General features: G+C 38.8%; 1 protein-coding gene and 1 pseudogene across 1 annotated transcript in view; both read left to right on the top strand.

Annotated features, from left to right (window-relative positions):
- LOC145723321 (uncharacterized) overlaps positions 1–26,258 on the top strand; it is a 91,370-nt gene that overhangs the window by 2,039 nt on the left and 63,073 nt on the right. The window lies entirely within an intron of this gene.
- On the top strand, positions 25–5,447 carry LOC102735073 (histone deacetylase 8 pseudogene; annotated as a pseudogene).

Genomic DNA, 26,258 nt, shown 5'->3' with positions numbered 1-26,258 from the left:
GTGAGTTCCTTGGTTGCTACATTCATGGAGAACAAACCACCACTTGTCTATGGGAAGCATTTTATGCATGCAGAACTCTCAAAGAAAAAAAATGCTTGGGTGTTTACACAAGAAGCCTTCCAGAAGTTATGGAAAGGAGGAAGTACCTAGCCCTGGACCTATCACATAACAGGTAGTTACAAATATTTGCAGAATATATAGCAATTTATATCATCCAAATCTTCTGTTTACCTCCCACAGACCCTAAGAATTCTTTCTTTTTTTTTTTTTAAGATTTTATTTATTTATTTGAGAGAGAGAGAGAAGGAGAGACAGTGAGAGAGTACAAGTGGGGAGGAGAGGGAGAAGTAGGCTTCCCGCTGAGCAGGGAGCCCGATTCGGGGCTCAATCCCAGGGTCCTGGGATCATGACCTGAGCCAAAGGCAGACGCTTAACTGACTGAGCCACTCAGACACCCCTCTAAGAATTTTTTCTAAAAAATCACAATAATGATAAAATTGTGAAGAAGAACAAGAACAGGATATAAACGTTTCTAAAGGATATAAACAGGATATAAACATGTTCTTTTCCAAGTAAAATGCTTTGTCTACTTAAATTTTATTAATTGTGTTTGTTTTTTAAATAATTTTTATTATTGGTAGTAAATAATACATATTAAAAAGAAGCTCAGTCCAAAAGTCCCAGTAAAGAGAAAGTTTCCCTTTCCAAGAAGCATTGTTACCAGTTTTTTGCATCTGGTTACAGAAATATCCCACACACGAGAGCAAGAATAGTTAGGGCTTTTTTTTCTCTTGATGTCTAATCGTGAAACCGTAAAACTGAAAAATGCCTTATAGGTCATCTAAGTGCCAAATTACAGACTTTTAAATTACAATTATATTCTGGAATAGAAAAGGGAATCATGAAAGCAGTTTTCTCTTGTGGCACAAGTATACTCGTGGTCATTAGGACACCAGATCACATGGCAAAACCCTGCTTCTGAGCATTAAGTGGTACAAGAAAAAAAACTGCGTTCCCCTAGAGTTCTCCTGAAACCTATAATGCCTAGTGTCAACCTCAACCTAAAACACCCACAGATTTAGATGCTCTAGGTTGCCCGGGGCTGTAAAAGGAAGGGCTGTCTACATAACAAATGGAATGAACTGATATGGACAAAGACAGCTTGATCTAGGAAATTGTGCATTGTAACTATTTTTAACAGCCCATCACTTTTAGCATCATCAATCAATGTCTTCAAGACTAGTAAAGTCTGTATTTTTTTTTAATTCTACACAATGTAGCTAACAGCTTTTCAGATTCTTTGTTCTGATGATGTGTTTTCAGGTAAGAAATTCAAGAAGTCTCAACTCTTAGGTTGATCCATGTGACACTGCCATTTTTCTTGGCCATAGTCCCTGGAATATTGGCAATATTATTTTGCTATTCCTAATGGTTACCCTGGCAATAACAGAATCACCCCCAGGCTAGGGCTATGTCTGTGGCTGTTGCATGTATGTATCAATTGGGAGTGAAACCTGTCACTTCTAGTGACATGATATGGTGGGATCTGGGAGACCCACAGCATTGAAATGGGCTTTGGGTGCTTATGCTAGGGACCCTATTCCGTTATGCACACAATTTGTATTGGTGTATGGTTTTACTCGTTCAGGCTTCTAGCTGGTTTATAATTGAAGTCCTCCTTTTTTGACTGAGTTGCCATGGTACACATTCTGTCCCTAATTTACTAATCAATATATATTAGCCATGTGTTTCCAATCAGATTGTTAGTTCCTTGAGTGCAGGGAATGAGTCTTAAAAATCTTCAATTTCCCTCATCCAGTGCCTAGCTCAGAAGCCCATCAACAAACAGTTACCAGCTGTCTCCATTCAGGTGCATCATCGGGGACAGGAGACAAATAGCTGACCTCCAAAAAGAAAGAATCTGCTATTCTGAACACCTGCATAAGGATAAAATTGCATCTGTGATAATTTTCACAGTCAAAGGTATGGGCTATTAAAAGTATATAATGGAAATAGTGAGGAGAGGAACAGGAACCAGAGCCGGGGTTGAGTCTGAAAAAAGCTGGATCCAGACCGTGGCTCCAGAACAGATGGAATTGGAAAACGGAGGACCCAGTGGACAGCGGGCAGTCGCTGCCCCGTTGACATCTACAGTCCCAAGTATGCCAGCATGTCCCTGGCCCGAGGGTACATTCTTTGATTGATGCATATGCACTGCATAAGCAAATGAGACTACATAAGCCCAAAGTAGCCTCCGTGAAGGAGATGACCACCTTCCACGCTGATGCCTATCTGCAGCATCTCCAGAAGCTCAGCCAGGAAGGAGATGACGATCATCCAGACTGTAGAATATGGGCTAGGTTATGACTGCCCAGCCATGGAAGGGATATTTGACTGCGCAGCAGCTGTAGGAGGGGCTACAATGACAGCTGCCCAATGCCTGATTGATGAAATGTGCAAAGTAGCAATTAATTGATCCAGAGGGTGGCATCATGCAAGGAACATCTTCACCAGGAGTAGATTCCAGCTCAAGAAACCACTTTCTTTGCTCATCCAGAGGAAGCAACTCCTCATCCATTAAAGTTTGATCATGAGATTGTAGCAATTCAGTCACATCTTCAGGCTCCACTTCTAATTCTAGTTCTCTTGCTATTTCCCCAAACCTTCAGTTTGTAAGAAAACACATTACTTGTGGAGCACAGTAAAGCACAATAAAAAAGAAAAAGAAATAGTGGACAAAGGAAAGGAAGACTTTCTTGAAGAAATAATGCCCAAACTGAGGTCTGCAGGAGAAATATGAAGTAATTAGTAAGGAAAAAAAAAAGCAAAGAGAATTTCAAGCAGAATTTAAAAACAGCATGTGCAAAGGCACAGCAGTGGGAGGGAAGGTGAACGTTTGGGAGGGATCTTAGAGGTCTTTAAGTTTAACCAGTCACTAACCCCATGGACTTTAGATGTAACTTAACATCTAATAAGAATATCTGCCATGAGGAAGCAAACTGTCCTCAGCAAGAAACATAAAACAATCTGATGTTCAGCAGCATGCCATGGTAGAAAGGGCAAGGGTTTGGTTTTAGACAGATTTGGGTTTGAACCTGTTTCATCTCCTTCTTGCTATATAACCTCGAGCAAAGTCTACAACTTCTCTAGATACCAGATTTCTTGTCTCATATTACCATCTATGTATGGTATTCATTGGAGGATTAAAAGGGCACACATGTGTAATGTACATAGCACAGTACCTGACCCACAGCAAGTGCTGAATAAATACTGCTTTCATCTCCTGACCACGCATCTTGGTAACTGCAAGAAAAATGGGCGGGGGAAACCCAGAATGTGTTTTGAGTTTCCAGTCTGAGCTGTTTCTTAGAAGCACGGCCTCTGCTACAAGCAATCATATTTTATCTCCCCAGATGCAGTATAGCATTCCTGTTTTCACAAAAAACAATTTAACATACATAGAAAATGCTTTAAAATTGGTTTACCTTCTCCTGTCCAGATATCCTAGTGTGTTTTCACCTATTACTATATTTCCAAAGAAAAGGCAGGGGGGAGGGGATAGATTAATACTTTAAAGATTTCAGCATTTGTATTTATGAACTTAGGACTCGATTTAGTAAGACATTATACAGATAAATCTAAACAGTGACTAGTTCTGAATTTCTATCACAAATAGCCAAGTATGACTCTTCTTCTCTTTTCTCTTGACTTGCACGAATTAAAAGTCTTGAAGAGTAGTATTCAGCAGAAAAAAATATATATATACACTAAGATTGTGTGTATATACACACACAATCCTGCAGCAGGAACTCCCCCTTAACTCAAACTTGGGTTTGTTGTATTAAGTTCGGAGTCTGTTAGACTGAACCATCCTAATGACTCCTTCCTTTATTTCAGCAATGTTTTCGAAAGACCTGTTTTTGGTTTAAAGTGACTGTCTCCACCAAGATCCAGCAAAGCGGCTAGGCTTTGAGCTAACAGAGAGTCCTTTATTCTGCCAGAACACAAGCAAGTCAGTGACCACATGGAGCTGCTCTCTCTCCCCCAGCTTCTGTGCTGCTAGTTTAGAGGAGAGAATGATGCAATCCATTCATATCTGAGATGGAGGGGGCTCCTCTGTGACACACAGCAGCTCCTTCTCTACTGTATGTTCTGGTCCCATTGCCCTCCCAAGACAGCCACAGGGAAAGAAGCTCCTGCTACTCTGTCCCCAGAAGCTCTTTAGGCCCAAAGGACCTGCTCAGCTCCAGGCGGCCCTATGATGTCTGCTGCTGCTGCCTCATTGTAGGAACGTGGGCCCAGAATTTTAGCTGCATTTCCCAGGGCGCTTGCGTGGCGCAGTCCGTTGGGCGTCAGACTCTTGGTTTCTGTGCAGGCCCTGATCTCAGGGTCATGAGATTGAGCCCCAGGGTGGGGTCTGCTTGAGATTCTCTCTCCCTCTCCCTCTGCCCCTCCTGCTCTCGCTCGCTCTCTATCTAAAATAAATAAATAAATCTTAAACAAACAAACAAGCACGACCGCCCTTCTCAGACCAGCAGCTTCAGCATTACTTGGGAGCTTACAAGAAATGCAGATTCCTGCTCACCCCAGACCTGGCGAATCAGAATCTGCCTTTTAACAAGACTGCCAGGTAATTCGTTTGTACATTAAAGTTTCAGATGCACCGTCCGGGGCCACCCAGCCAAGAAAGACAGGGAAAAAACAAAAAGCACTTTAAATAAAGGTGAAATGCATTTCCTTTGGCCCAGATGCCCTTTCTTCCTCCAATCGCCAGGCCTCATCTCTGTGTACCTAAATCCTACCCTGTCTTTCTTTGTTGAGCTGTCTGCAATGCCTCCTCTGGAAATCTTCATCAACTGCCAGAGGCATCTTTGAACTCGCTAACCTGTGTCTTACTGCAGTCTGTTTACACCATGCAAGTATCTTTGCACAGGTCTAATCCATCCTGTTCGAGGCTTGAGACTTGCCCGAATCTTCTTTATATCCTCTAGAGTGTCTAGCATGGTGGGCCCTGGGGGGAAATGCCTATTTATTTATTGAAACAAGGGAAGGGAGAGAAGAAAGAAACAGCTACGTTCATGAAGTAATTGCCTCTGAAAAATTGAGTGCAGCCCCAGGGATGGGCTTGAGCCTGCTTGAAACAGGAACCCGGGAACCATGTTACATTCATCTTTAAAGAGCCCCAGTACACCGGACACGGAAATTTCCCAGTTGTCCAGAAGCTAACTGGACCAGATCAGATTCAGACCCACCCCATCACAGCACTCCTCATTTAGACCTAGTCCAAAACAGACCTCTTTCTAGAATAAAATCACAATTCTGTTTGCTAGAGCCTTGATACCTGGCTTTAAGGGTGCTGTGGGCTCTGAACGGACTACCTCTTTGCCCACTTTCTGTCCTATGTCTATTCCCACTTGATAATATATTCATTTTTTTCTAAAGAAAAAAGGTATTTTTGAAAATCCTTTTTCAGATTCATTTTTTTTTTTAGAAATCTTACTGAAAAATATTTCATGTTTCTAATTCAAGTTTTCATAATTCATCCTTGGATAAAGGCAGTGAGTTTCTAGTTGCAAGTTACAAGTTCAAAGAACAAGTCATTTTATTACTTAATTGATAGCTGAGTCAATTAAAAGCCTTGACTCTAGATGAGATTTATGATGTCATATTCAGAATAAATATGTCTTCCTGAGAAACATCCTGGTGTCATTATAATTTTACCATACATAAAATATAATGGGAAATGTTCCTAGGACTTATAAGAAATTAGACTTTACTAGTGTCAATACTGTTGTGACTCATAAAATGAGTATATGATCCGCATGGGGAGACTTTGTTGTAGGACTGGAGTTCATATAGAGTAGGTATGTTTTCTTTGATAAGTATTAAAAAGTATGACTGCATTATTCAAGATCAGTCATTTTGGGGGTACTGTCATGTGTTATAATGTTTTCCAAGAAAAATTGATGATCCTGTGGGGGGGAATATTCAGAAACTATAGCCCTATGGTTTCCACCTCTGTGAATTTCTTTTAAGGAAACAGCTCTATCATAGCAACATTAATTGTAATAGCAAAAATGGGTAATATTTCTCAGAAACAGGAAATGGTTTGGTCATATTTATTAATATGGTCATTTAATAATTGGTCATAATTTAATAATTTATTTGGTCCTATTTAATTAATTAATCACATGAATCTGGTCATGCTTAATAATAATTTAGTCATATTTGATGAAATATTGTGTACCTTTTATAAACAATAAATGGGATAACTACCTGGAGACTGTTTATGAAACCAGCTTAATTTTTAAAAAATTTAATCCATGAAATTGTATAAGTTTTATTGAAACTAATCATATGCCCAGCACTATTCTAGACACTGGGGATGCAGAAGTTTGAAAATGACAAATATGATTCCTGACATAGTGACCTCAGAGTCTGATGCAGGAAAAAGATATTAAACAAATTTATATATAGTTAGAAACTGTGATTCATACCATGAAGTAAGAGGTTAGTATATAATAAGGGAACCTAAGCTGGTTTGGGGAAAAGGATATTTGTCAAGGAAACTCTGGGGAAGTAAAGGACGAACCAGAGTTAGTGAGGGAAGTCTGGGGGAGAGTGTTCTAGGTGGAAACAGCAGGAACAGAGGAGCAGAAACCCAGATGTGGGGAGAGGGTTTGATGCCATCCCTGAAGTGGAAGAAGGACCAGAGTGATTGGAGCATAATTCGTGAGAGGCGAATGGTGTGCCCTGAGGAATAGGTTCATGCGATGCCTTCAGGATTTATTTTATTAATCCCATTGTAGTTCCTCAAGTGGAGGGGTGTCAGGGACGTGCTTATATTTTAAGATCACTTTGCACTATGTGGGGAATGGGTGGAAATAAATCAAGAGTAGAGGAAAGGAAAACACTTTGGAGACTATTGTAACAGTCTGGGTGAGAGAGATGAAAGTGGCTTAGATAAGAGTTACAACTGGGAAGATGAGGAAAAGGTGACAGATTAAACTATGTGCTGGAGGTGAGAAAAATGAAGTTTACTAACAGATTGGGAGTAAGGATGGAAACTAACTACAGTCCTTATTTGCTTCCTTAAACCGCTGGGTAAATGGCGATGTCACTTGCATATTTCATATAGTTGAAAATTTAGGAAAGAAAACTAACAAATCCATTTTGGACATGAGATTGAGATCTTGTCAGAGAACCAAGTGGAATAGTCAAATAGATAGTGTACAGGTTTGGAAAAATAGATCAGAAAATAGATCTGGTTGGAAATTAGATATTTGGGAGCCATTGGTGTTCAGATGATATTTGATGCTGGTGTATAGAAGGAGCGTAGAATGTCAAGGGGGGAAAAGCCCATTTTCACTCCCAAGGAGCTACAGCATTAAGAGATCTTGAGGAGGAAGAGCTATCACAGGTGACTTCCAGGCTGGAGATTTGTTGGGTAATTCTGGAACAAAGAAAATAGTATTTTAAGAAGGAAGGTGTGATCAACTGTGTTGAATACTGCTGAGAGGTCAGGCAAGATGGTGTGCCCCAATGGATAAGAAATAGTTGTCTTATTCAGGTGGCAGTTTTAGAAGTATATCACTTTTGATGGACTCTGAAAAACAAACTGAGGGTTCTAGAGGGGAGGGGGGTGGGAGGATGGGTTAGCCTGGTGATGGGTATTGAATGCAGAAAATATAAGCAATTTTTCTGATTCTAAATTCTAATGTGAATTACCTAAAACCACTGCAGTGTTCTAAAAGACTATATAAACTGCAAAAATAATGAAGGTGGATAGGTGGATAGGTGAATGGATGGATGGATGGAGAATTGATCACAAATAATAGCATTATTGCAGCTCTGCTATTACTCACACAAAACCACCTTATTTAAGAATGTTTGTACTGGAAAGTTCTCCTGCTAAAAATATTTTAAAATAAAATGGCTTTTTAATTTTGAATGACCTTTATTTTATTTTCAAATTCAATGTATTTTTATATAAGTTCTATTTTATAAAGATACGTACACATTCTGCATGGAGCACTGGGTGTTGTGCACAAACAATGAATCATGGAACACTACATCAAAAACTAATGATGTAATGTATGGTGATTAACATAGCAATAAAAAATTTAAAAAAAAGAAGTATATCACTTTTTATAATGGTTAAGCTTTATTTAATAATGAAAACCTAGTTAACATCAGATTATTTTTGTTGACTTAATTACAGCGGGATAGTACATATGATGTATTTACCCCATTTTGATCCCCAAACTCTTTGTTAATCATTTTTTTTTTTTGCATCTCTCTATTTATTGTCAACTTAAATATTAACCAGATAACTCTCTTATCTCCAGGCTAGGATTAAACCTTCAAGAGTTTTAAAACCTGGCTAGCCCTCCCCACTAACAGCACAGCTGCTAAATGCACAAAGTCCCTGCCTTATAAACACCACATTGAATGTATGGTTTGCTTCATATGAGTTTTTGCATGACCTGTATAACAAATTATCTATTTCTTCCCTTAAGTTTATTTATAGAATTTTGCCCACAGTGTCCCTTTCCTAAAAACTTAAACAAAAAAACCCCAAACTACCTTACTCAGGTAAATGCTGGTCTTAATTTGGCAGATATACACTGAGGCAAAGATGACAGGAAGTATCTGAACAAGATAGTCCTTTTTTTTTCTTTTATATTCCGATATTACATTCAGGAACTAAAGAAAGGAAGTGAGATGGTTTGGACAGGAACTAATATCTTTCCAGTTTGGGGCCCAGAGGGGTAGGATGGGGACAAACCGCCACCCTCCACTTAAATACCTTGACAATTCATTTTCTTCACAGTGACTCAGAGCATCATCACCCTGTGGTGCTCTTGCATAGGAAAAGAGAAAGAGGAAGGAGCCTCCAAAAGGACTGGTCTCAGCAAAATTGGCAGGACTCTATTCACTTCCCCCAGCTTTCCACCTCAAGGCTTTAATTACACTGTTAGATAGTAGTCTCACCTCAAGCACAAATTCTCCTTGGCAAGAATTCAAATTCATGCAGATTACCTTCTATAATCCTCTACAACTCTGTTATGCTTACCAGAACTAGTCCAAGGTCCCTTCCATGCTGCATGTCTCATGAGACAGGATAGGTCTCTATGTTACTCACTTGTATTCTGACTTTTCTGCCTCCTCTTATCCGTATCATCGGGCATATTCAGATAGGTCTCAAGAAAATATGTCATCCTTTCTATTTGTGTTATGGATGACACAACATAACCTATGCAGCACTGGGGATTAAAGGGGCATATGGGACTGTTGGAGAACTCTGGTGGCTAGATGGGAGAGAGTAAGTGAGGGTGTGTTTAAGGGTTTTATAATGGCAGGCGCCATGGTGCCCGAGATGAGAGCTCTTAGGGAAGGATGATTGCATTTTTCTAGTGATGTCCTTGACTCTTAATTTTTGCCCAAAGAGACTTAAATACAGCATGTGTAACTTGCATTTCTCCTTTTATCTACTAGAGGAACCCTCCCAGATCAAAGAGGAAAAACACACCTTTCTATGACTTGCTTCTCTTTTGTCGTAAACCAGCTTCTGTTTTTGGAGAATGTTCCAACTGATTTTGGTTGTTTTGGAGATAGACTTGCTCTAAAGTTGTCCAATAAAGTGGACAGATATTTTTCATCCTGTAGAATACTATACTATAATTTTGCTTGATTTTCATGCTCCAGTGATCTGCCGTGAGAAGAGCATGCCCCAGGTAGCTGCTGCTACTTTATCCCGAATCCCAAAACAAGCACCAATGGATGAGACCCGAACCCAATCCAAAGCCTAGAGCCAAGTCCAGCCATCTTGCTTTCTGAGGCATAACCTCCCAGCCAAACTAGCCTTGATCTGCGGAGCCATAGTCACTTGCAGATCCATGAGCATTTAATGTGTGTTCTTGTAGCAATCAACTTTTAGGCTAGTTTGTTATGCAGCAGTATTGTGGCAATAGCTGACTAATACATATACTTAGAGGAATTATGGCATAAACATAAGCACAGAAAAGCTACTTATCTAGCTTAATCATCTTCCAGTCTAAGCCTTGAAAGGGACAGCATCAAAATCACTTAGCCATGTCATTTAGTTTGAAATAAATTGGGCTCACTGTACGTATCTTTATAAAATAGAACTTATATAAAAAGACATTGAATTTGAAAATAAAATAAAGGTCATTCAAAATTAAAAAGCTATTTTATTTTAAAATATTTTTAGCAGGAGAACTTTCCAGTACAAACATTCTTAAATAAGGTGGTTTTGTGTGAGTAATAGCAGAGCTGCAATAATGCTATTATTTGCGATCAATTCTCCATCCATCCATCCATCCACCTATCCACCTATCCACCTTCATTATTTTTGCAGTTTATATAGTCTTTTAGAACACTGCAGTGGGGGCGCCTGGGTGGCTCAGTCGGTTGGGCGACTGCCTTCGGCTCAGGTCATGATCCTGGAGTCCCGGGATCGAGTCCCACATCGGGGTCCCTGCTCAGCGGGGAGTCTGCTTCTCCCTCTGACCCTCCTCCCTCTCGTGCTCTCTGTCTCTCATTCTCTCTCGCAAATAAATAAATAAAATCTTAAAAAAAAAAAAAAAAGAACACTGCAGTGGTTTTAGGTAATTCATATTAGAATTTAGAATCAGAAAAATTGCTTATATTTTCTGCATTCAAATTATGTAAGAAATCCATGATCATTGTAGCAAAATTCAAAAGTTCATATAAACAAACAGGATAAAAAAAAACCCCTACATAATTGCACTACCTAGAGATAACATTTGTTAAAATTGCATTGTTTATTTTTACAAAACTTCTTTCCTATGTGTGCCTGTGTGTATTTTCATATATATTTAATTACAATGGATTCATACTGTGCATACTGTTCTGTAAACTGCTTTTATCACTATTATGTTGTAACTTCTCTCCATGAAGATAATATAGAGCTACATAATCATTTGTAATGACTGGCTAGTATTTAATAAAATACACGCTCTATAACTTGTTAACTAGTCCCCTATCTTTGGATGTTTATTTTGTTTGCAGGTTAGTTTTCTTTTAAAATATCCATTATAAATAACACTTGCATGAACATTCTTGTTCATATATTTTTCCCACTTTTCAAATTATTTCCCTAGGATCAATTCCAAGAAGGGATATTGCTAACACAAAGGACATGTACATGTTTAAGACCCTTGTCAAGGTAAGTCCCAGAAAGGCAGTACCCATTTACATTGCCTCTAGCTAAAAGACTTTTGCTATATCTTCCAGTCAACACTCAGTGCTGCTTTTTGAAAGATGTTTCTCCCTCATCTGTTTTCTTTTATGTATCTACTATTTACTCTATTTCTACTTCGGGTAATTTGAGAGATTCCTTCTTTCCATTTTTTCCCTGTGACATGTAAAGAAATAAAACATGACTTAAGAAATGTCCTGAATGCATAAGTAAAAATAATCATGACAGCAAAGTAGTCTTCTTTTACAGAAAAGAAAATACTCTAATTATGGCCTCAAGATTCTTTGGAATAATAGCTAACTAAATCATAACCTTTACAATTTCATGATATTAAATAGGGCTTGTTGGAAATGAGTCATTTTGTACACATTGGGAGTTTTATGGTGAGTTTAATGTCACTGAATTTAATTAACTTAAATTGTCATTTGCACATCATTATGCTGTGGAAAACCCTCCTCAGTCAGTGAACTCTTAGCACTGAACAAAAAAAATGCACAGTTCCTCTCAGAAGTTATAAGATCTATGTGACTAATTTATTAGGTGAAGAAACTAAGGCATATAGCAGTGGATTCTCCAGCAGCAGGAGTACAAAAATATCATAAAATTATAAAGGCAAGCCTGCTACCATGGAAGAAGAGAAAAATTGAGATAAAGGAACATTTTCATGGGCCAAACTCAGTCTGTTGTAACCACTAATAGATGAGATTACAAACTAATGCCAGAATTTTCAGTGGGATTGTTGCTTGGAAGTGACAACTGGCATGGACCTCACCTGTGCATCCTCCAACTCCCAGAAATCACACAAACACATCAAAAAGAAATCCTTTAAAATGGTTTAAGAAGGCAAAATAAAAACATGATAGTATTTTGAATATTATAAAAAAAGCTATTGCAGTGAAGAATATATGGAAAACCTAATATCTCTTAAAGATCAACTCCTAAGGGCGCCTGGGTGGCTCAGTCGGTTAAGCGTCTGCCTTCAGCTCAGGTCACGATCTCAGGGGCCTGAAATTAAGCCCCATGTCCAGTTCCCTGCTCAGTGGGGAGTCTGCTTCTCCCTCTTCCTCTGCCCCCCTCCCCACTCCTGCTCTCTCTCCCTCTCAAATAAATAAATAAAAATCTTAAAAATGAAAAAAGACCAACTCCAAAGATGTCTTTTTGTCATCTTAAACATTCCTATGTATTTTGGAGGGAGTTAGGAAGTTCTCATCGCAAAATCAGACTTTGAAAGACCTTCTTCCAAAATACTTTCATACAACTAATTTCTGGTATGTTTTTCTAGCACATTAATTGTTTTGTTTTGTTTTGTTTTAACATTAACATAGAACATTATATTTCAAATTGCTTGTTTGACAAAATCATTAACATTATTCTATAGAATGTTATATTCAGAGACAACATCCTATAAAAATAATTTATACTTTCAAAAATAGATCTCTCCTGCTGTTTATTTCTCTGGTAGCGTATATATTTTCTGGGTGTGCCTTTTTATTCAAATTAAGTTCAACAAATATTTACTGAATAACCACTTAGTTCAAGACTTTGTGTCAGAGCTTCGAAGAACTAAGGGTAGAGACAGCAGATTAGTGGATGCCAGGGGCTGGGGGGAGGGGAGGAGGAGGAGTGACTGTTAAATGGGTATGGGGTTTCCTTTTTGGATGATGAAAAAGTTCTGGAACTACCTAGAGGTGATGGTTGTATAATACTGTGAATGTACTAAATGCTACTGTACACTGCACTTTTAAATGCTTACAGTGGTAAATATCATGTATTTTACCACAATTTAAAAAAATCAGGCAGGAAAAAAAAATTAGTGGGGTCTATGAAGGAGAGGCACAAACACTCCACTATAGAAGTAACATTTAATCAGAAAATGTGTTTAAATTATCCTCCCAATATCACTATCGATTTCATGCAGTAACTGTGTCAATCCAATTTAATAAGCATTCATTACCAGGGCAGTGATAGGCAGTCATACTTAAAACTGAATAGGAGTGGAGAATGAGTAGTAGATGGTCCTTGCCTCCAAGTAGCTTTCGATTTTATAGGGAATTAAGAGCTATAAAAAATGTCTCATGCAAGACAGAATGTCAAGCCATACAAGAGAGCTGAACATAATGCTAAGGAAGTGAAGAGGATAATTAGATTAATTCTTGGGGACAGCATCAGGGATGTGATAGCTTTTTACTTGGTCTTCAAGGATGGGTCTGATTTTGCCAATCACAGAAGATGCTAACAGTTGGCCTAGGTGAAGGGAAGAAGATGGGGAAAAGTATGGAGCCAAAAAATGCAAGGTAGTTCTGGGGAATGCCAGTAGCTGGCTTGGCTGGAGGGCATAGTTTAATAGACCAAACAAGGGTAGTAAAGTTTGGAGAGGACTGAGTTTGGAGATGATTTAGAAATAATTTTTTTTTCCCAACTTCTCACCTGCTAAATGGATCTTTTTTTTTGTTTGTTTGAAGATTTCATTTATTTATTTGAGAGAGAGAGTGAGAGAGAGAGTATGAGCAGGGTGAGGGGCAGAGGGAGAAGCAGACTCCCCACCAAGAAAGGAGTCCTACAGGGGCTTCAATCCCAGGACACCGGGATCATGACCTGAGCCGAAAGCAGACGCTTAACTGGTCTGCCATCCAGGTGCCCCTACTAAAATGGATCTTAACTACGGCATCTGACGAGTGGCCATTCAGCTGCTTTTGGAATTCCTCTGGTGACTCAGAAGTTACCACCTCCTACAACAGCTCTGGACTGCTGTGAGGTGACTAAAATGGTCAGAGTTCTTGTATTAATTGGAAGTCGGCCGACACCTTTTTTTTTTTTTAAGTAGGCTCCACGCCCAGCCTTGAACTCACGACCCTGGATCAAGACCTGAGCTGAGATCAAGAGTCAGAGGCTTAATTGACTGAACCACCCAGGTACCCCTGCCCACAATTTCTATTTATTTTAGTTCTGCCTTTGAAACAACACTAAATAAAAAAAATTTTTTTTCATATCAGCTCTTCAGTATTCAAGTCAGGTTATATGTTCTCCTTTTATCTTCTTTCTAAATTAGATATTCCTGGGCCCTTTAATTGTTCAATTGTTTCTCTTATGACATACTTTTTAAGACTCCACAATTCTTGCCATTCATTAATTTGGTAAGCATGCCTTTGATGTTGATATTCAAGGCTAAATATTTTAGAGGAAATTGTAGATGATATAATTTTAAACAAACTGCTGTAATTTCCCTTTCAGGTAGACTTTGAATTAGTCATTAATTGGTTATCTCTAGAAATGGTCATTGAACTAATTATGAATTCAGTAAATTTTATTTTTATTTTCATTGACCAGTATTTTATTATTTTGTTCATGGATTTCATTATGAGGCATATTTTTAACTGCATTGCTAAAATTAACGTAGTGACTAGGAACTCAGGCCCTGGAGTTAAGATTTTGCAACTGGTCTCCAGCACAACCAACTACTAGCTGTGACCTTGGGCAAATTACTTAATTTCTCTGTGCTTCAGTTTCCTCATCTATAAAATGTGTGTAAAAATACTGCCTGCTTTTTTTTATTAAACAAGTTATTATCTAGCAATAGTAAAAATAAGAAAAAATTATTACAGTCATGTGGTGTTTTTAAAATATATCCACAAATTCTTTGATATTCCTCCCTTCAAGGGGTGGAGCCTAATTTCTTTTTTCTTGTGTGGGTGGGATTTAGTGACTTCTCACAAATAGACTGCATAATTTTTCAACAAAAAAGCATCATGGCTACCTCATTTCTTGGTTTGCTCACTCTGGGGTAGATAAGCTACCATGTTGGTTTTCTACTTCTGTGTAACAAGCCACCTCATATATAGCAACTTAAAACAGCACAGATTTATTAGCTCAGGTTTTCAACACATCATGGCTAGGTCCTTCTCAGGGCTATGAAGTGTATTTGAACAAGGACATTATATATCAGAATATGCTTGCAGAAGGCAAAAAACACAAACAAAAGGAATTCATAGAGGAAAACTGGAAGTAGGGAGAGTATTTGGGTTGCTATCCAACAGCTCAGGATAGAAATAATGTTTGCTTCCAAATTGCTGAGGTGACAGTAGGACTGGACAGAGAGATTGGAAGGGAAAATCATTGAGGAACTAGAATCTACTGGATTTGGCAAGTTGAATTACTATCAGGCTTTGATGGAGTCCTGGGACTTCAGTGGTCAAGACGTATAAATGTGGGAATGAAGAAATATGCATTGGGGAGTTATTCAATGGTGGTAATTGTTCAAGTTGTGTGTGGGTGACATGCTGTGGGAGGGTGTAAAAAAATAGAGCTGAAAGAAGAATGTTAAGGGATACTTAAATTTAGAAGTGTGGCAAGTAGAGAAAGACAGAAATGGAGCATTTTAAAAGGTAGGAGGAGAGTGAGAAGTGTTAAGTGGGAGATGAGAATTTCAAGAACAAGGAGGTAAGTGATATCAATGAATGCCCTTTCTTAAGGTTGGAGAAGATGAAGACCAAGAAGTTAAATGACAATGAATTTAAAAGTGTAGGAAAGAAGAGGACATTGCCAGTGCCTTTCTAAGTGTAGCAATCTAGGGAAGCTGACAGAAAATAAATATGTTTCTCTTAAAGATGAGGAGAGTGACCTGGTCTCTGAAAAACTATCCCAATTCTAATGTTCTTCCTCTTGGAGCTAGAGAATCCTGGAAGATTTCAAGGAATGATTAAATACTTCTCTCAGTGGAGGTTACTCATTTAACTCATTTAACTCATTGCCAAAAAGAATAAAGAATAAAGCTGCATCTTAAGTGCTTCCTGAATTAAAAACTCTGGACTCATAATTTGGGCATTGGTCAGTCACTGCTCTCAAAGCCACCTTGAGGCTGTTCTTGCAGTAGATACCTGACATCCATCCATCATGACACATGACATCCATCCATCATGACACCTGATGTCCATCCATCCCACTCACTACCACCCATTAATCAAACTGTCCTGGGCCAAATTGAGCTTCTGGCAACTTTGGGGGAAGGAGGGCCTATGTTATCAAAAACATTAAACAACATTATAGAGACGCAATGTGCATCTAGCAGAACCACAGGGACTAGGTTTGAATAAGTACTTGCCATGCTCCTATCTTTTCTCCATTGCATGCCCCAGCTAATTTTACTGAAGACAATGCTTTTTCATGGGTATACAGATGTCATTGCGAAGCTCATAATCAATTCTGATAAAAATAAGAGAACACAATGGGGCACCTGGGTGGCTCAGTCAGTTAAGCGTCTGCCTTGGGTTCCAGTCATGATCCTGGGGTCTTGGGATCGAGCCCCACCTCAGGCTCCCTGCTCAGCAGGAAGTCTGCTTGTCTTTCCTTCTGCCCCTCCCCCGCTTGTGCTCTCTCATGCTCTCTCTCAAATAAATAAATAGATTCTTAAAAAAAAAATAAGAGAACACTATTCACCTCTATCAAGAAAATCAAATTTAAATACTTTGAAGTTAAATTAAGTGATGTGAAGAATGGACATTAATTTCTGAAGTCTATGAAAATGAGGAACTGTTCCTTTGAAAACATGCACAAATTTCCTTATGCATTATCACAGCCCTTTAGAACATATTTTTTTAAGTGGCAATGTTCTCTGTGTGTGTGTATGTGTGTCTAATTGCTAACATTGCAGAAGTTTGGTTTTCTTCTATTTTTCATTGCTAGTGTCTAATAATTCAGACATATTATGAGAAAATGGGATTCTGTATAGTCCAGAAATTCAGCCACTATCTTGAATCCTGTTTCTAGAAGAAAATGCATTCTACATTCCAAGAAAGTCTGTATTTCCAACTTTAGAGCAAAAGCCATTTGAAATTTGAAGACTGCTTATACATGTATAACCAAAATATGGTTAAATATCTTTTCTTTAAGTTAACCAATCTGAATTTTCTGCTATTATTCTTTTCAAGTTATTTTGCCATGCAAAATATCACCATAATCCCTCTGCTCTGTATTTAGGAAAGTGACAATGCAGCATGGTCATCATTATGCCCTTGGAGCCAGATCAAAGTGCCTCCCAATCCTGATTTAATCTATTGCATGCTCTATGGCTCTGAGGAAATTATTTAATGTTTAATTTTATGTTCCTATACGGTAAAATAGGAATAACGTAAGTACCTATCTCTTAGAGCTATTGTGAGGATTAAGATCAATCATACAAATTTCTGTTGCAATAACCATTTCTAGAGAATGAAATGGTAGTCTTTTTTCTTTATCATGCACCCATAGCAGTAGAAATATTTTTATCCTATAGCTTTTATTTATAAATTGTATACATGTTCTTCCTAACTAATATAATGGCATAAAATGAACATAAAAGTAAAATTTGAAAAGAATGTGACAAAGATGAAATAAATACAACTTAAAAATAAATAAAAATATAAAATACAAATGGGATTCGTTGCATTTATAATTTTTCAAACAATTCCAAACTCCAGTGCAACTCCAGATTTTTAAAAAGGGGTTAGAAAATTTGTTTCTAAGGTTTTTTTGTGTGTGTGAAGAAATAAAAATGTTAATGGATGACATATCATTTTTGTACAGTCACACAATGATACAAACTTTTCTAAACACCTGTTTTCAGAACCGTTTCCATAGCACTAAAAAAAGAAACAGTTGCTTTCTTACTCAATGATAAAATATCACCTTTATATTGATGGGGCATATCAGTTTTAGGATGGTTTGTTTTCTTTTAATATCTGTGTGAGGTTTACTACTGATGGGCACTTGACATCACAGAACAGAAAATTTGGATCATATATTTTCTGTAAAAGAAAACTATATAATTCATCTTTAAGTTTGACAAGAGCTTGAAATGTTTTGCCATAAGATAACCAGTGAACCTGCAATGAATTCTGCAGTACAGAATATTTTCATGGACACTCCTCATCTCCTGAGTACATATTTATCTACCAAAGATTCATTTGGTGCTTACCATTTACAGGAACTGTTTTAAGCCCTTTGCAAATATTACCTCAGTTCACCTCATAACAACATTCTGAGTTAGGTTTCATTCCCATTTTACAGATGAGATAACTATGGCAGAGACAAGTTGAAAAAATGTTTAAAGTCAGGCAGGATTTGAAACTAGCCATTTTAGCTTTAGAGGCTGCTTTTAACAAGTAGACTCTGGTGCTTAAGATTCTACTAATGAAGATAAAATAACTTTTAATTCCACTTAACACATGTAAATTACAATTGATTGGAGGATTTTAGAAGCAGAGATTGGGCTAGGTTGCCAATAACCAATTCTTCAGTATCAGGAGCTCCCCACTTCCTTCTAGAGACATCTTGCAATGTGCACCCATGTGACCACCTAACGTGCAGGCCAAGTGAGGGCTCTAGTGTGGATGATATTAGTAACCTTAATCTATTTCTTATTTTTCATATACATATAAGCATGTGTTCTAATATCTTGTTCCCAAATTCCATTGAATTACTGCAAAGTCTCCAGAGGTATGTGCACCTCTGTTTGGAGATTACTGCTGTAGAATCTGAATGTAGATGGAAGAGGAGCAAAAGATTTGCTTGTGTCTACTTCCAAAGCTGGAAGTTATGTTACATGTGAATGTATAAGGAGTGGTCTCTCTGGACATGTGACTATCCATATTTTTATATATAGACATCATGTTAGGTTACAATCTATTTGTATAAAGGTATTTGTACTATATGAACAGTTTATCTTGGAATCTATCAGGAATGTGTCACCAAAAATTTTCTGAGGATTTTCACAAAGATAATGTGACACATTAAAATTAATTTATTAGTTTACTCTTCTCTATTTCCAAGCATTGGAAGGACTTGCTGGGTCCATATTGTTGTAGTCCATATTGTTGACTAGAAGAAGTTAGATTTCAGAGGGTCAAACAAATCTTTCACTTACATATCTCATCTGCTTGTTTATCCATTTAAATTCTGGAGATCATGACCCAAATGGGGGAACATAGTGTCAGAGAACAAAGACTGTAAATTCAATGGTGTTCCTCTTTAGAGCAGGGATCCTCAAATTGTGAGAGTCCTTTGTTTGGGCTGTGAACCAATCTAAAGCAAAGCATGCCCTTCCTTCAATTTTTCTAGGTGCACAATTTATGAAGATGGTATATTTGTATTCAATTTAACTGTTCTCTCAAATGAGTTCTAACATTTTGTAATTTTATTTTTTAAAATTTTTAAAGATTTATTTGTGAGAGAGCACATGCAGGAGTGAGGGGAGGGGCAGAGGGAGAGAATCTTCAAGCAGACTCCCCACTGAGCACAGAGCCTGACATAGGGCTTGATCTGACGTGATCTCTATGAGGTCATGACCTGAGCCAAAACCAAGAGTTGGATGCTCAACCAACTGAGCTCCCAGGCACCCCCAAATTTTGTCATTTTAAACGAAATAAAATATCTGTGTTCTGGTAGGAAGTCAGGTTGCTATGCATTGTTTGGCAATGTAGCAGGTTCCTGCTGAGCATGTGTGTGAGCGATAGTTACTTCGTAGGACGGTTGCTTCAATACTGATAAAGTGTTGACTTGCGCTGGTGTGGTTTTCAATCTTTTTTTAAACATAAATTATAATTAGTTTGGTTCCATAATTATCCATTTATTTTCATTAAGATCACTTGGCTAATCCTACAATTGTAGTGACTCATATTTGCAGTAATAGTATTGTGTCCATTTTGCCTGTAACTAGACTTTAAAGACACATGTGTAATTGATATGCATTATCTGCCTTTCTATTGTTAAAACATATATATATATCCTTTCCTAAGATTTGCTTGTTTAATCACACCTCACTGTTAATCACTAAATTCTTATTCTGGTGGAGACTGGGATGGATCAGGGAGGCCTTTACCCAGTTGTCTAGATCATCCTGATTTTATATACTTGGATTGTGTCCAGTTCTGACAGACTCCAATAAAGAAGACAGTTACGTAAGTCTGTGTCAAGACGGTCAATGACATTTTTAAAAAAGGAAAATGACCCAATCCTAGATAGGAGGGATAGCAGTATTTTGCACAAAGAGAAGTAAAGGAAAGAATGTTGGGGGTTGAAGAGCCTAGGATAATTTTTTGAATATTTAAAGTCAGTTTTTGAACCTTTAAGATTTATACCTATGCTGTCCAATTTGCTAGCTACTAGTCATATGTGGCTATTCAAATTTCAATTTAGAGGAATTAAAATGAAATAAAATGAGAAATCCGGTCCGACTGGGGCACTAGCCCAATTTCAGGCGTCTCCTGTGGTTAGTGGCTTCTGAGCAGACAACACCAGTATAGACCGTTTCGATCATCACAGAGTGCTCTACTGGAAGCACTGGCTTAGAGTATAAAACATCTGAGCAAATTTTATTCCCAAACTAGCAGCGGTAGCTGACAGAGTGATACACAGCACTCCCAAATGGTTCAATTTGAAGAAGGCAGAAGAAAACAAACGATTATCCAATCCAAGATAAAAGTGGAACCCACTAAATGGAGGCAATTGTCAGCCAGCTTGGGAAGCCTGGAAAAGGAGAATGTTTTTGCGGAATGGCCTGGCTCGCCGTTTATTTAAAGCAATATCACGTAGCAGTTGCAGCCAGCACTTGTGAGACTGCCTTTATTTGCAGCGGAAAAGAGTCCCACCCTCTTTAAGGGGGTCTCAGCTTCTGAAATGTGTGCCTCAAGACAGGGGCTATTGCTTTTTCACTTTGGACAGTCTGCTTGGTGCCTTTCCTTAATAGGGATCTGAATTAATTCTTTTTATTTATTTATTTATTTATGAGAGAGAAAGAGAGCGAGCAGGAGGAGGGGGAGGGGCAGAGGGACAAGCAGACTTCCCACTGAGTGGGGACCCCGACCGACCAAGTGGGGCTCGATCCCCGGACCCTAAAGTCATGACCTGAGCCGAAGGCAGATGCTTAAGCAAACAAGCGCCCCTAAATTGATTCTTAAGTAAAATCACAAGGTGAGTGAAACTATGCACATCGTGTGTATGGCTGCCCAGTATAGCTTGGATACTTTGTATGTTTGAAGAATTTTCCACATTAAGATCCCCATTTTTCTATCATAGAAATTCTGACTTTGAAGGTAAAAGCCACACTCCACAGTCTCTCTTGCAGCAGCAACTCAGGCGAGTGACCCAGGCTCCACCAGTGGGCTCCACCTGCCCGAGACTGCAGCAGTGAGCAGCCGAGGGAAACAGGCTCCACGTGGGTGGTGCCCAGTTTTCCCGGTGGCAACAGCAGCAGTGTTGGCAAGGCCACCCGCCTGACACAGCCCTGGTGCTGGCTGCAAGAGCCGTTCGGGTTGAGATCGGTGACTTAACACTTAGCACTGGAGGTGGCGGCCGCCATGTGCTCTTCAGACTAGTTCTGTGTCTTGGTCTTGAACATTCTTCCTGGAAACTTGGCCCCCAGTCTTTCTCCAGCTCTCCCATTTTTAATCTGTGAGCTACATGATACTGTTTAATAAATGCCTTTTCTGCTTAAATTAGCCAGAATGGATTTTGTGGTTGTAGCTAAGAATGCTGATAAGACAGGCAATGATGCCAGGTCGTGTTCTGTACTTACAGATATTAATTAGTTTACTCAGTATGCATTTATTGTATGCTTTGCTGGCTCTGCATGAGGATCTGACTGAGCTTTCCAGCTAGAGCACCTTTGTGAACGGTGGTATCAGGGAGAGGTGAAGTACTGGAAGTAAGACAGGTGTTGGACATGTTGAGATTGAGAACACTCCTTTCTTCCCCCAGATATCCAGTCTGTTGCCAAATTCCCCCAACTGTGTCTCTTAAATATCTTCCCCATACCCCCTTTCTTCACTTCATAGCCCTTCATTCATTTGACAAACATTCGGCTCAGGTATTTATTATTTCTCATTTAAATTATTGAAATAGCCAATTACAACAATAAGACTGCATAGTTCATGTTGTTATTTGTTAATGTGTCTTTGCTTATGCTGTTCCGAGAACTTAGAAAACCCTTAACTTCCCCTTATTCATGTGGATTGGATACCTCCTATTTATACTTCAAGATGTAGATTTTTACCTTTCTCATTTCCTACTACACCGTATGGTAATTATGTGGTTATTTGTTTGACTTATCCAACTGGACTGTGAGCTCCTTAGGGCACATACCATGTTTTATTGACTGTTATGTATCTCCAGCCCTTGTCCCAGTGCCTGGAATACAATAGGCACACAATCAAAGAACAAATGACTTGTAATTATTTATTACATGCTTATCTCCCTGTCTAGTCTACGAGTTTCTTCAGACGAAACAGAGTCTGGTGTATAACAGGAACTCAGTAATGATTTGTGGTACACATAAGTGAGGTTTGTATGGGGGCTCAGCTGAAGGTAATTGGCGGCAATCAAAATTATTATTCTAATGCTTAGAATAGAAGCTAGCGCTGGCTATTAGGGTTTGGGAATTGGGTGGTGGTGGAGGAAAGACATTGTAGGCAAAAAAAAAAAAAAAAAGACATTGTAGGCAGCATAATTGACCGATGGCTCCAGGTGCCACACATGAAATCCTTCCTGTATTCGCAGGAGGCCAGCCTTCCCATGGACCACTCTCAGATCATGCCACTGTGCAGAGGGAGATAGGGTCTCCTCTGATAAGAGATTTTGGTTTGAGGACTCTGGTGACCTCCGCAAATACTCTTCAGAATTACACAGCAGCCTAGGACTTACTCTCCTTTGGTCTCTCAGTTAGGGTCAGAATGGCGTGGTAGTCTTGTGGCTCTCCCAGCCACTACCAACTCCTTTCTCACTTTGTCTCTAGTCTTGGCTTCTGCTTCTCACACTAACACATGGTTAAAGCCATGGGAGTAGATTAGTTATTTGAGGAGAGCCATAGAATGAGAACAGGTAATGCCAAAGAGAGATGCCTACAGGGCATGAATATTTAGGGAGTGGGAAGGAGGGGGCAGGGAGAAAGCTAAAAAAGAGTGATCAGATAAGCAGCCAGGCAACCAAGGAGAGTGGTATTCCAGAACGGGCCATCACTGAATGTTTCATTCCAGAACTTTTTCTAGGCACCATAAAAGTTAAAAATTTACCAGGAAGAAATAAGAAGTCTTCTGAAACTACATGAATAAAAAGAGAGCAGCTGAGGTCACATACTGTTTATTTGGCTTAAAAAAGTTCAATATTTAATATTTGAAGATAGACAATTAAAATAGAAGTACTATCACATTAGGTACATATATCAAATCATTACATTGTACACCTTAAACTTAGACAATGCTATGTATCAATTACATTTCAAAAAAGCTGGAGGGAAAAATGTTTAGGTAAAAGAGAACTATATGTACAACACAATACATTTGCTTTAAGTGATTAAAAAAAATAATAAAGTAGAAGCAATAGAATACATCTATTTTTACCTGTTCAGATTCATAGAAAAAAACGTTAAAAACTGATTTATAGCCAAGGAAAGCCACTTCTGTTTTCATCCTTGTATTACTCCATTTTCTATCCAGCCTGTCCCTTATTATATAATACAAATAAAAGTATTATTATTATACATTTGGCAAATATAGCAGATAGAAGTAGTTTGGGAGTGTGGATGGATACTATGCTTTCTCTAATTATGGGAACTGATGTAGAAATAAGCTAAAAAAAAAATCTATGCAACATGGACAAGAGAAGAGTTATTGAAAGTTACTTTAAAGAGAGAAAAGAGCTGCTAGACCATCTAAGAAAACAGTATGTCAAACAGAAATGAAGTCAGAACAGAGAGAGTGTAAGAAGAAAGTCACAGAGTCCACTTCTTCTAGTGCTCATTCAAGAAACAACCAGCAGAGAGGGGTTTGGGATGGTGAATTTTATGTGGCCCTTGCAAGGGCCCTGGGGTGTCAGATAGTTGGTCTAACGTTATTCTAGGTGTGTCTGGGAGAGTGTTTTTGGATGAGATTAACATTTAAATTGGGACAGGGTAAAGCAGATTGTCACCTCTAATGTGGGTGGTCCTCATGCCAGTTGAAGGCATGAACAGAATGAAGAGACACCCTCCCTCGAGTAAGAGGCAACTCCTCCTACCTGACTTCTTGAGCTGGGCATCAGTATTTTCCTCCCTTTGGACTCAAACTGGAACATCAGCTCTTCTGGGTCCTCAGGCTGCCTGCCTTGAGACTAGAACTTATACCATTGGTTCTCTGGGTCTCCAGCTTGCTGACTACAGATCTTGGGACTTTTCAGACTCTGCAATCACATGACTGTATGAGCCAATTCCCTATAATAAATCTCTCTTTCTCTGTCTCTCTCTATATCTTGTATATGCATATCTTCTATACATACAAGGCACACATCCTATCAGTTCTGTCTCTTTGGATTAAATAAGGTCTTTACCAAAGAACCAGAGATTAAGCACCCTATGGACATAATGGCCTATTAAAAGACTGCCTCTTCTTTTATTTTTTTTTAAACTATTTTATTTTTTATTTTTTTTTTAAAGATTTTATTTATTTGACGGAGAGAGCGAGAGAGCACAAGCAGGGGGGACAGCAGAGGGAGAGGGAGAAGCAGGCTCCCCACCAAGCAGGGAGCCCGATGCGGAGCTTGATCCCAGGACCCTGGGATCATGACCTGAGCCGAAGGCAGACGCTTAACCGTCTGAGCCACCCAGGCACCCCTAGACTGCCTCTTCTTTTAAAAAAATAAATAAATAAAAGACTGCCTCTTATCTTACTGATTGTGCCTCTCAAATATCCCTAAGCATGTTCCTTCCTCCCCATTTACAATGTCATTACTTTAAAGCCTATGATTTTTTTGCCTTTACCATTTAAATGATCTCTCTGCCAGTTTCTTCCGCCAGTGCACCAGAAAGATTTTTCAAAATGCAAGTCTGATAATATATTTCCACTGCTTAAAAACTTTGCATGGGTTCTGGGAGTGTTTTCTTTCTCATTCTAGGTGTTGGCTACACAGGTGTGTTTGCTTTGTGAAAATTCGTTAAACTGTAAACATGAGTTGTGCATCTTTCTGTATGTATGACTTAATTAAAGGTTATACTTAAAAATCTCCCCATCGCTTCCCATTGTCCCCAGGATTGAGTCAAAATCCTTAGCTTGATATTTGCAACCTTTTGTGATTCCTGTCTTTTTTTTTTTTTTTAAAGATTTTATTTATTTGACACAGAGAGAGGAGAGAGGAGAGAGAGAGCGTAAGCAGGGGGAGTGGCAGGCAGGCAGAGGGAGAGGCAGGCTCTGTGCTGAGCAAGGAGCCCGATGTGGGACTCAATCCCAGGACCCCGGGATCATGACCTGAGCCGAAGGCAGACGCTTAACGACTGAGCCACCCAGGCGCCCTGATTCCTGTCTTTATAAATTTCTGTCACTACCCCAGTCTACCCATACCTAATTGCTTGTAACCTACAAATAAATTATATTTTTTTCTTAACTATTTACCTTTGCTCTGCCTGGAGTGCCCTTTCATCATTGTCCACCTTCTTAACTATTAGTCTTCCTTTAAGAATACACCTGGGTGCAACACCAGGTTTGTAGGTCACAAACAATTAGGTGTGGGTAGACTGGGGTAGTGACAGAAATTTGTAAAGACAGGAATCACAAAAGGTTGCAAATAATCAAGCTAAGGATTTTGACTCAATCCTGGGGACAATGGGAAGTGACGGGGAGATTTTTAAGTATAACCTTTTAATTAAGTCATACATACAGAAAGGTGCACAACTCATACGTTTACAGTTCAACGAATTTTCACAAAGCAAACACACCTGTGTAGCCAACACCTAGAATGAGTAAGACATATCAGATAAAGGGCTAGTATCCAAAATCTATAAAGAACTTATCAAACTCAACACCCAAAAACAAATGATCCAATCAAAAAATGGGCAGAAGACATGGACAGACATTTTTCCAAAGAAGACATCCAAATGGCCAACAGACACATGAAAAAGTGCTCAACATCGCTCGGCATCACGGAAATCCAAATCCAAACCTCAGTGAGATACCACCTCACACCAGTCAGAATGGCTAAAATTAACAAGTCAGGAAATGACAGATGTTGGCGGGGATGC

Source organism: Leptonychotes weddellii, chromosome 9 (assembly GCF_054177405.1).
Source record: "Leptonychotes weddellii isolate Sample4059 chromosome 9, ASM5417740v2, whole genome shotgun sequence".
In the NCBI taxonomy this organism is placed as follows: Eukaryota; Metazoa; Chordata; class Mammalia; order Carnivora; family Phocidae; genus Leptonychotes; species Leptonychotes weddellii.
Note: the sequence above shows the minus strand (reverse complement) of the source record. Positions and strands in the feature narration are given on the sequence as shown.